General features: G+C 40.0%; 1 non-coding gene across 1 annotated transcript; it reads right to left on the minus strand.

Moving 5' to 3' along the window:
• Window positions 1–7196: 7196 nt before the first annotated feature.
• Window positions 7197–7304, minus strand: LOC112730833 (small nucleolar RNA R71). Its single transcript, XR_003166639.1, has one exon. It is a non-coding gene; the product is annotated as a small nucleolar RNA R71 (small nucleolar RNA).
• Window positions 7305–11623: the final 4319 nt, after the last annotated feature.

The raw sequence follows: 11623 nt of genomic DNA on the forward strand, positions 1-11623 counted from the left end.
TTAGTTATCCCTCTCAACAATAATGAAGTTGAATCTAAATTCCACTTAGTTAACCTTTACTAAAGCAAAGGAAAGTCAAGGGACTAATTAGTTTGACCTTCAAATCCTATTTAATTCCTAAGAAAAAGTTGGGATTATTGAAGTTCAGTTCAATTAGCAAGATAGCGATTATCAGTTATGTTGAGTTTGACAACTGTTGAGTTACTGATTCCTTAACCAAGACCAAAAGGGAAAAAATAAAATTGCTGGAATAAAAATATCCTTAGATGGAAAGCAATGGTAACACAAATTAAAGAGAAAGCAATCAATAACTGAAATACCTCAAATATCATTAATTCAAATAACAATCTGTAATATGGAATAATTCATAAATTAAATTATAAAAGTAAATAATCAACTCAAGTGCTGGAATAAATAAATAAAAGTGAAAAGAAAAGCTTAAAACAAAGAAACATAAAACCTGGATCGAGAGTCACTCTTACAAGCTAAGAGAAGTCCTAAATCCTAAGAGAGAGAGGAGAGAACCTCTCTCAAACTAAATCTAAATCATGGAAAGTAGAAAAAAATGCGAGCTCCCTTTTGAATGGATGCATTCCCCCACTTTATAGCCTCTAGTCTGTGTGTTCTGTACTTGGATCTGGGCCAAAAGGGCTTCAGAAATCGCTGGGGGCGTATTCTATAAATTCTGATACAGGCCTCTGTCACGCATCCGCGTGGGTCACGCGGTCGCGTCATCTGGAGCTTTTCCTTGCCACGTGGTCGCGTCAGTCACGCGTCCACGTCGTATGCGTTCTACTTAAGATGCGCGGTCGCGTCAGTCATGCGGCCGTCGCTGCTTCTTCGCCTCTGGCACGCGATCGCGTTGTCCATGCGATCGCGTGGATACCAGTTTCTTCAAAAACTCCGTTTTGCACTTTTCCTTCCATTTTTGTACGTTTCCTTTTCCATCCTTTAAGTCATTCTGCCTTGAAAATCTGAAACTACTCAACACACTAATCACGGCATCGAATGGAAGTAAAGGTAATTAAAATAATTAATTTTAAAGCTTAGGAAACATGTTTTTCACATACATCACATAATAAGGAAGGGAAAGTAAAACCATGCAATTAATATGAATAAGTGGGTGAAGGATTGAATAAATCACTCAAACTAAGCACAAAATAACTCATGAAATATGGGTTTATCATAGCCGCTAGAGTGTTATCTTCTTGGAGACTTGGACATTCGTCCGTGTAGTGGGAGTAGCATGAGCAAATGCCACACACTTTTTGGGGGACCAATTGTTGGCATTGTTGGTTTTGAGGAGAGGGTGAGTGTTGTCGAGGTGGAGGTTGTTGTTGATTCACTTGGAGTTGCTTTAGGAGGCTTGTCATCTCACACAAGGTCTTAGTAAGGGTAGCAGTCTCACCACTAGAAGAAACTTCATTCACAGCCTTTGGGCGGTTGACTCTCCGTCTAGCATGTTGAGTGGACTCAGCCAAGTTGGTAATAAGTTGCCATGCCTCCTCCACCGTCCTATACATTCACAATGAACCGTTGCTTGAAGCATCCAATAAATTCTTATCTTGTTCTCTCATGCCTTGGCTAACATAGCTAAGCAATACTTGAGTGTCAATCATGTGGTTGGAACATGAGTTAAGAAGTTTGCAGAACCGCTCCCAATATTCATATAAAGTTTCCATCTCACCTTGTACAATACATGAGATCTCCTTCCTTAGCTTGTCTGTCATTTCTACGGGCATGAATTTATCAAGGAATTCTCTTCTAAGCAAGTCCCAATCGGACACAACATCACTCTGCAAGGTATAAAACCATTCCTTGGCTCTTCCCTCAAGAGAGAAAGGGAAGGCAAATAACCATATAGCCACTTCATCGGATCCTTCCTGCCTAGTAGTCGAGCATACACCATGAAAGTCCTTGAGGTGTCTAATTGGATCTTGTGCGGGAAGTCCATGGAACTTTGGTAAGAGATTGATGAGAGCGGTCTTGAGTTCAAAGTTTGCATTCAAGTTGGGATGAAGCACATGAAGAGGTTGGAGAACAAAATCCGGTGCACCCGCTTCCTTGAGAGTAACTCTCCTTAGAGCGGCCATGTTGTCAAAACCTAGATCAAAAGAAGAACTATTTGTAGTATCAACGGAAAAATAATTCGTGCCTTCGTTGGATGACGATGATATGGTTGGTGAATTGGTAAGAACCTTTTCACCTTCCTCAAAGGCTAACCGCCTCCGAGCTTGCCTAATATGAAGCAAAGTTCTCTAAATTTCTGAATCAAATGACGCTAAGCTCAAATTTGGTAGTGATCGCGTCATACAATGAAGGGGGAAAGAAGCTCATGACATCAATTGGTATCTAAGCAAAAACTAATCCTATCTAACGATCAAACAAACAATCAATCAAGAGAGAAATACAAATATTCACATACTAACATATTCACACTAACCAATAGAATGGCACACATAAGCAATTCCCCGGCAACGGCGCCATTTTGATGAACCAAATATTCTTATGCCGGTTAGACCTAATAAAGTCAATCGTAGTATAGTCTAACCAACACGCAAATATCGCATCAAATAATTCTAAAATCTATGACCGAGAGTGTTGATCCCGGGTCGTTCTCCCTAGGAATTGCCTTAGAATGCACATCTTTGATTAGGAAAGCTTTTGTGGTTTTGAGAGTTGGTGCAAGAATGTAAGCTAATCAAGCAAACAACAATTAATTGAGATAAAAGCCTTGGCTAAGGGTAAGTATTGGAAGTTCCATCATTATTGCCTCCTTCAATTATGATAAGAATTGATTGTTGCTTCACTTAGTTAACCCCCTAAGAATGGAGAAAAGTCAAGTGAGAGTAACTAACTTGAGTCACAAGTCCTAGTCTCACCCTAGGGAAGTCTGGCTTTAGTCCACTCCAAGTTAATTAGCAATTCTCAATTCCTAGTCAACAATTGATATCCACTACTCAAGTGTCTCTAATAACTCAACCCCTAAGCCAAGTTGAGAAATCTACTCCATAACTAGGGTTGTCATTATCACAAATAATTGGTAGGCAATCATAGAAGACATGATGTAATTGAGAGATGAAAATTGAATTAAAGCTATCTAATCCACACAATCATCAACAATCAAGCAATTGAATGAAATGACACAATTCATTAATCCAAATCCAAAGTAACAAAATCAAACAAATCTAGATCTAAGAGATTGAATAAAAAGAGCACCAATTGAGAGTAGAAGAAGAGTAGATCTACAACTTGTATCAAAGTAAAAGTGAATTAGCAATGGATCTCACCAAGAAATCCAAGGAGAATTGCAATGGAGGAAGTGAAAACCTAGAGAGAAGTTGGAGTTTCTCTCTCTAAAAACCAAATGTAACTAACTCCCTAAAATATCTAGAATTATGACTAATTGTCCTAACACACATAACCCTTAGTCTTCTTAAGCTTTTCCCTCCAAACTTCTGCTCCAAAACAGGGCTGATGAGCGGATAATTTATACACTTTTTGGCATTGTTTTTAGTATATTTTTAGTATATTTTAATTAGTTTTTATTATATTTTTATTAGTTTTTAAATAAAAATTACTCTTCTAGACTTTACTATGAGTTGGGTGTTTTTCTGTGATTTCAGGTATTTCTGGCTAAAATTGACGGACCTGAGCAAAAATCTGATTCAGAGGCTGAAAAAGGACTGCAGATGTGTTGGATTTTGACCTCCCTGCACTCAAAGTGGATTTTCTGAACTACAGAAACTCAATTGGCGCACTCTCAATTGCGTTGGAAAGTAACATCCTGGGTTTCTAGCAATATATAATAGTCCATACTTTGCTTGAGATTTGATGGCCCAAACAGGCGTTCCAAGTCAGCTCAAGAATTCTGGCGTTTAACTCCAAAACTGGCACAAAAGCTGGAGTTAAACGCCCAAACTGGCACAAAAGCTGGCGTTTAACTCCAAGAAAAGTCTCTACACATGAAATCTTCAATGCTCAGCCCAAGCACACACCAAGTGGGCCCGGAAGAAGATTTCTGCATTAATTACTGATTTCTGTAAACCCTAGGCTACTAGTTTTCTATAAATAGGACCTTTTGCTATTGTATTTTACATCTTGGGACGTTTAGTCCTTAGACCTTTGAGGCTGGCCATTCGGCCAGGCTTACACTATTTGTTCTTATGTATTTTCAATGGTGGAGTTTCTACACACCATAGATTAAGGTGTGGAGTTCTGCTGTTTTCATGAATTAATACAAAGTACTATTATTTTTCTATTCAACTCAAGTTATTTCTTCTCCAAGATATTCATTCGTTCTTCAACTTGATGAATGTGATGATCCGTGACACTCATCATCATTCTCACCTATGAACATGTGCCTGACAACCACCTCTGTTCTACTAGCAATGGCTTGAATGCGTATCTCTTGGGTTTCTAATCTAAGATTGGAACCTTCGTGGTATAGGCTAGAATTATTGGCGGCCATTCTTGAGATCCGGAAAGTCTAAACCTTGTCTGTGGTATTCCGAGTAGGATCTCGGAAGGGATGACTGTGACGAGCTTCAAACTCGCGATTGTGGGGCGTGTGACAGACACAAAAGGATCAATGGATCCTATTCCGACATGATCAAGAACCGACAGCTGATTAGCCGATGTTGTGACAGAGCATCAGGACCATTTCCACTGAGAGGACGGGATGTAGCCATTGACAATGGTGATGCCCAACATAAAGCTTGCCATGGAAAGGAGTATGAATGATTGGAAGAAGGCAATAGGAAAGCAGAGGTTCAAGGGGAACAAAGCATCTTCATACGCTTATCTGAAATCCACCAATGAATTACATAAGTATTCTATCTTTATTTTATGTTTATTTTCATCACCTTAAACTCCATAACTATTTGAATCCGCCTGACTGAGATTTACAAGATGACCATAGCTTGATTCAAGCCGACAATCTCCGTGGGATCGACCCTTACTCACGTAAAGTTTATTACTTGGATGACCCAGTGCACTTGCTCGTTAGTTGTGCGGAATTGTGACAAAGTGTGATTCACGTTTAAGAGCTCCAAGTCTTTGGCGCCATTGTTGATGATCACAATTTCGTGCACCAAGTTTTTGGCGCCGTTGCCGGGGATTGTTCGAGTTTGGACAACTGACGGTTCATCTTGTTGCTTAGATTAGGTATCTTTTCTTCAGAATTTTTAAGAATGAAGTATAGAGTTTCAAGGTGATTTTCCCACCATCACAAAAGCTGATTGATTCTCATCAATTTAGCTATTGAATGTAATGTCCTGCTGAAGCTTGGCCAAACATGTCTAATCTTTTTAGACTGAAGCTTTAGACTAACATTGCATGATTCCTGGAATTCTTATTAAAAGTTCCGAAAATCACAAAAAAAATTTATAAAACCATAAAAATAAAAAATATTTTATGTTTCTTGTTTGAGTCTAGTATCAATTTTTAAGTTTGGTGTTAATTGCATGTTTTTATTCTTCTTGCATTTTTCGAATACATGCAATATGTTCTTCATTGATCTTCAAGTTGTTCTTGATGATTTCAGTGCTCTGATCTTTAAATTCTCTTTTTTGTGTGTTTTGTTGTTTCTCATATGCATTCTCAATTTGTTAGTGTCTCTTATATGAAAATTTTTAAGTTTGGTGTCCTGCATGCATTGTTTGATTTGAGTTTCCTAAGATTAGTTGTATTTTGATTGTTTCTCATCCTTGAAAAATTCAAAAAAAAAAATTTCAAAACTATGTCTTTTGAAGTCAATAATACAGAGAATTGAAGATTCAGAACATTCAGCAGAGGAATCAAACAAAAAAAGCTGGGCATTCAAAATGCCCAGTGAAGAAGGAAAACTGGCATTTAAACGCCAGCCAGGTGCTGGCTGGGCGTTTAACACCCAAAAAGGTAGAGATTTGGGCGTTAAACGCCAGAATGGGCCCATTCTGGCGTTTAACGCCAGGATGACACAAGAGGGAAGATTTTGTTTTTAATTCACATTTTTTTTCAAGTTTTCATAATTTTTCAAAATCAAATCTTTTTCAAATCATATCTTTTCAATCATATCTCTTTCAAAATCAATTTCTTTCCATTTTATATTTATTTTTACTATTTTCAAAAATCCTTGCTATAATTAAAGATTTACTTCAAAATTTCAAGTTGTTACTTGCCTATTAAGAAAGGATCAAACTTTAAATTTTAAAATCATATCTTTTAATTTCTTGATAGTCAAGTAATCAACTTTAATTTTAAAAATTTTCTTTTTCTAAATTGATTTTCAATCATATATTTTCAAACATATCTTTTCAATCACATCTTTTTCAAAATTAATTTTTTCAATCATATCTTTTTCTAATTTCAAAATCTTTTTCAAAAATCACTTTATTTTTTCCCAATATTAGTTTTCAAAAATCTCAATCAAATTTTCAAATTTCTTTTTAAAATCTTTTAATTAATTTTCGAAAATTCTTCCCCTCTTCTCACATCCTTCTATTTAAGGGACTAAGACTCCTCCTCAAGGTACAATTCGAACTCCCTCCTTCTGTATATGTTCGAATTCTCCTCCATCTACCACCTCCTTCTATTCTTCCTTTCTTCTGACACTTCAAGGAATCTCTATACTGTGACATAGAGAATTCCATACTTTCTTGTTCTCTTCTCTTTCATATGAGCAGGAACAAAGATAAAGGCATACTTGTTCAAGCTGATCCTGAACCTGAAAGGACCTTGAAGAGAAAGCTAAGAGAAGCTAAAGAACAATTCTCTTTAGAGGGCCTAACAGAACTCTTCAAAGAAGAAGAAACATGGCAGCCGAAAATAACAATGCCAACAATGCAAGGAAGGTGCTTGGTGACTTTACTGCACCTATTCCTGATTTCTATGGGAGAAGCATCTCTATCCCTGCCATTGGAGCAAACAACTTTGAGCTTAAGCCTCAATTAGTTTCTCTAATGCAACAGAATTGCAAGTTTCATGGACTTCCATTGGAAGATCCTCATCAGTTCTTAGCTGAGTTCTTGTAAATCTGTGACACTGTCAAGACCAATGGGGTTGACCCTGAAGTCTACAGACTTATGCTCTTTCCTTTTGCTGTAAGAGACAGAGCTAGAACATGGTCGAACTCACAACCTAAAGAAAGCCTGAACTCTTGGGAAAATCTAGTCAATGCCTTCTTGGCAAAGTTCTTTCCACCTCAAAAATTAAGCAAGCTTAGAGTGGAAGTCCAAACCTTCAGACAGAAGGAAGGTGAATCCCTCTATGAAGCTTGGGAAAGATACAAGCAATTGATCAGAAGATGTCCTTCTGACATGCTTTCTGAATGAAGAGCAAGTTGCTAAGTACCTTGGAGCAATCATGAAGCTAAATGCCAAGTTATTTGGTAATGAGACTTGGGAGGATGAACCTCCATTGCTCATCAAAGAACTGAAAGACCTGACTAGGCAGAGATTACCTCAAAAGAGACAGGACCCTGGAAAGTTCTCAATCCCTTGTACCAAAGGCACCATGACCTTTGAGAAGGCTCTATGTGACCTAGGGTCAAGCATGAACCTTATGCCTCTCTCTGTAATGGAGAAGCTAGGGATCATTGAGGTACAAGCTGCAAGAATCTCACTTGAGATGGCAGACAATTCAAAGAAACAGGCTTATGGACTTGTAGAGGATGTCTTGGTAAAGGTTGAAGACCATTACAACCCTGCTGATTTCATAATCCTAGAGACTGGGAAGTGTATGGATGAATCCATCATCCTTGGCAGACCCTTCCTAGCCACAGCAAAAGCTGTGATTGAAAGCTCAAGGATATCTCTTGTGTTTAAAGCTCAAGGATATCCCTCTGTCACCATGGAGAGGAAGCACGAAGAGCTTCTCTCAATACAGAGTCAAATAGAGCCCCCACAGTCAAACTCTAAGTTTGGTGTTGGGAAGCCACAACCAAACTCTAAGTTTGGTGTTGAACCTCCACATTCAAACTCTAAGTTTGGTGTTGGGAGGTTCCAACATTGCTCTGAACATCTGTGAGGCTCCATGAGAGCCCACTATCAAGCTATTGACATTAAAGAAGCGCTTGTTGGGAGGCAACCCAATCGTTACTATTCTATGATAATTTTCTATTTTCTATTTTCTATTTTCTATTTTCTATTTTATGTTTTCTGTAGGTTGATGATCATGTGAAGTCACAAAAACAATTGAAAAAGCAAAAACAGAAGGAAAAACAAAATGAAAAACAGAACACCCTGGAGGAGAAACTTACTGGCGTTTAAACGCCAGTAAAGGTAGCAGAATGGGTGTTAAACGCCCAGTCTGGCACTATTCTGGGCGTTTAACGCCAGAAAAGGGTACCAGACTGGCGTTTAACGCCAGGAATGGGCAAGAAGATGGCGTTAAACGCCAGAAATGGGCAGCAGTCTGGCGTTTAATGCCAGGATTGGCAGAAAGGGGCGTTTTGCATGCCACTTGGTGCAGGGATGAGATATCCTTGACACCTTAGGATCTGTGGACCCCACAGGATCCCCACCTACCCCACCACTCTCTCTCTTCTTCATCCATTCACCAATCACCTCAATAACTCTTCCCCAAAAACCCCTCACCTATCAAATCCCACCATTCTCTTCACCACTCACATCCATCCTTCATAAAACCCCACATACCTCACCATTCAAATCCAAACCACTTCCCCTCCCAAACCCACCCTCTATAGCCGAACCATACACACCCCTCTCACCCCTATATAAACCCATCTTCACTCCTTCATTTTCACACAACCTAAACACCACTTCTCCCCCTTGGCCAAAACACAAGCCCACTCCATCTCCTCTATTTCTTCTTCTTCTACTCTCTTCTTTCTTCTTTTGCTCGAGACGAGCAACCTTCTAAGTTTGGTGTGGTAAAAGCTAAAGCTTTTTGTTTTTCCATAACCATTTATGGCACCAAAGACCGGAGAAACCTCTAGAAAGAGGAAAGGGAAGGCAAAAGCTTCCACCTCCGAGTCATGGGAGATGGAGAGATTCCTCTCAAGGGTGCATCAAGACCACTTCTATGAAGTTGTGGCCAAGAAGAAGGTGATCCCCGAGGTCCCTTTTAAGATCAAAAAGGGAGAATATCTGGAGATCCGACATGAGATCTAAAGAAGAGGTTGGGAAGTTCTCACCAACCCCATTCAACAAGTCGGAATCTTAATGGTTCAAGAGTTCTATGCCAATGCATGGATCACCAAGAACCATGATCAAAGTGTGAACCCGGACCCCAAGAATTGGCTTACAATGGTCCGAGGGAAATACTTGGATTTTGGTCCGGAAAATGTAAGGTTGGCATTCAACTTGCCCATGAAGCAAGGAGATGCACACCCCTACATTAGAAGGGTCAACTTTGATCAAAGGTTGGACCAAGTCCTCATGGACATATGTGAAGAGGGCGCTCAACGGAAGAGAGATTCAAGAGGGAAGCCAGTTCAACTAAGAAGGCATGACCTCAAGCCCGTGGCTAGGGGATAGTTGGAGTTCATCCAATGCTCAATCATTCCCACTAGCAACCGGTCCGAAGCTACTATAGACCGGGCTATCATGATACATAGCATCATGATTGGAGAGGAAGTGGAAGTTCATGAGGTTATATCCCAAGAACTCTACAAGGTGGTGGACAAGTCCTCCACTGTGGTAAGGTTAGCTTTCCCTCATCTCATTTGTCACCTCTGCAATTCGGCTGGAATTGACATAGAGGAAGACATCCTCATAGATGAGGACAAGCCCATCACTAAGAAAAGGATGGAGCAAACAAGAGATCCCACTCATGGACAAGAGCATGAGGAAACTCTTCATCATGAAATCCCTGAGAAGCCTCAAGGGTTGCATCTTCCTCCACAAAACTATTGGGAGTAAATCAACACCTCCCTAGGAGAATTAAGTTCCAACAAGGGACAACTAAGGGTAGAGCGCCAAGAGCATTCCATCCTCCTCCATGAAATTAGAGAAGATCAAAGAACCATGAGAGAGGAGTAACAAAGGCAAGGAAGAGACATTGAGGAGTGGTATGCGAAATTGTTACTCAGGTTGTGAATTATTGTTCGAAATTGATTCCCTGGCGATGGCACCAAAAACGGATGCACAGAACCATGGTCTAAACATATCTTCACAACATCGCATAACTAACCAGCAAGTGCACTGGGTCGTCCAAGTAATACCTTACGTGAGTAAGGGTTGAATCCCACGGAGATTGTTGGTGTTGAGCAAGCTATGGTCACCTTGTAAATCTCAGTCAGGCGGATATAAAATAGTTATATAGTTTTCGAAATTTAGTAATAAAAGAAGGATAGAAATACTTATGTAGATCATTGGTGAGAATTTCAGATAAGCGTATGGAGATGCATTCGTTCCTCTGAACCTCCACTTTCCTGCTGTCTTCATCCAATCCGTCTCACTCCTTTCTATGGCTGGCTTTGTGTAAGGATGTCACTGGTGCCAATGGCTACTTTCAATCCTCTCGGGAAAATGGTCCAAATGCTCTGTCACAGCACGGCTAATCGTCTGGAGGCATCACCCTTGTCGTTGGTTGCATCCTATTCCTCTTTGTGAAAATGGTCCGATGCGCTGTCACTGCATGGCTAATCATCTTGGAGGTTCTCGATCATACTGGAATAGGATTTACTATCCTTTTGCGTCTGTCACTACGCCCAGCACTTGCGAGTTTGGAGTTCGTCACAGTCATTCAATCCCAGAGTCCTACTCGGAATACCACGGACAAGGTTTAGACTTTCCGAACTCTCATGAATGCCGCCATCAATCTAGCTTATACCACGAAGATTCTGATTAAGAGATCTTAGAGATACTCATTCATTCTAATGTAGAACGGAAGTGGTTGTCAGGCACGCGTTCATAGGGAATGATGATGATTGTCACGTTCATCACATTCAGGTTAAAGTGCGAATGAATATCATAGAAGCGAAATAAGATGAATTGAATAGAAAACAGTAGTACTTTGCATTAATCTTTGAAGAACAGCAGAGCTCCACACCTTAATCTATGGAGTGCAGAAACTCTACCGTTGAAAATACATAAGTGATAATGGAGTTCATTGGTCTCGGCCCCAGAGGGTAACCGGAGTAACCAAGACTACGAATACAATGATAAAAAGTTCTATTTATAATAAACTAGTCACTAGGGTTTACAGAAGTAAGTAATTGATGCATAAATCGACTTCCGGGGCCCACTTGGTGTGTGGTTGGGCTGAGCTTGAAGTCTACACATGGAGAGGTCATTCTGGGAGTTGAACGCCAGCTTTTGTGCCAGTTTGGGCGTTGAACTCCACTTTGCAACTTGTTTCTGGCGCTGGACGCCAGAATTGGGCAGAGAGCTGGCGTTGAACGCCAGTTTGCGTCGTCTAAACCTGGGCAAAGTATGAACTATTATACATTGCTGGAAAGCCCTGGATGTCTACTTTCCAACGCAATTGGAAGCGTGCCATTTTGAGTTCTGTAGCTCCAGAAAATCCATTTTGAGTGCAGGGAGCTCAGAATCCAACAGCATCAGCAGTCCTTCTTCAACCTCTGAATCTGATTTTTGCTCAAGTCCCTCGATTTTAGCCAGAAAATACCTGAAATCACAGAAAAACACACAAACTCATAGTAAAGTCCAGAAATGTG

This window comes from Arachis hypogaea, chromosome 12, assembly GCF_003086295.3.
Source record: "Arachis hypogaea cultivar Tifrunner chromosome 12, arahy.Tifrunner.gnm2.J5K5, whole genome shotgun sequence".
Lineage (NCBI taxonomy): Eukaryota > Viridiplantae > Streptophyta > Magnoliopsida > Fabales > Fabaceae > Arachis > Arachis hypogaea.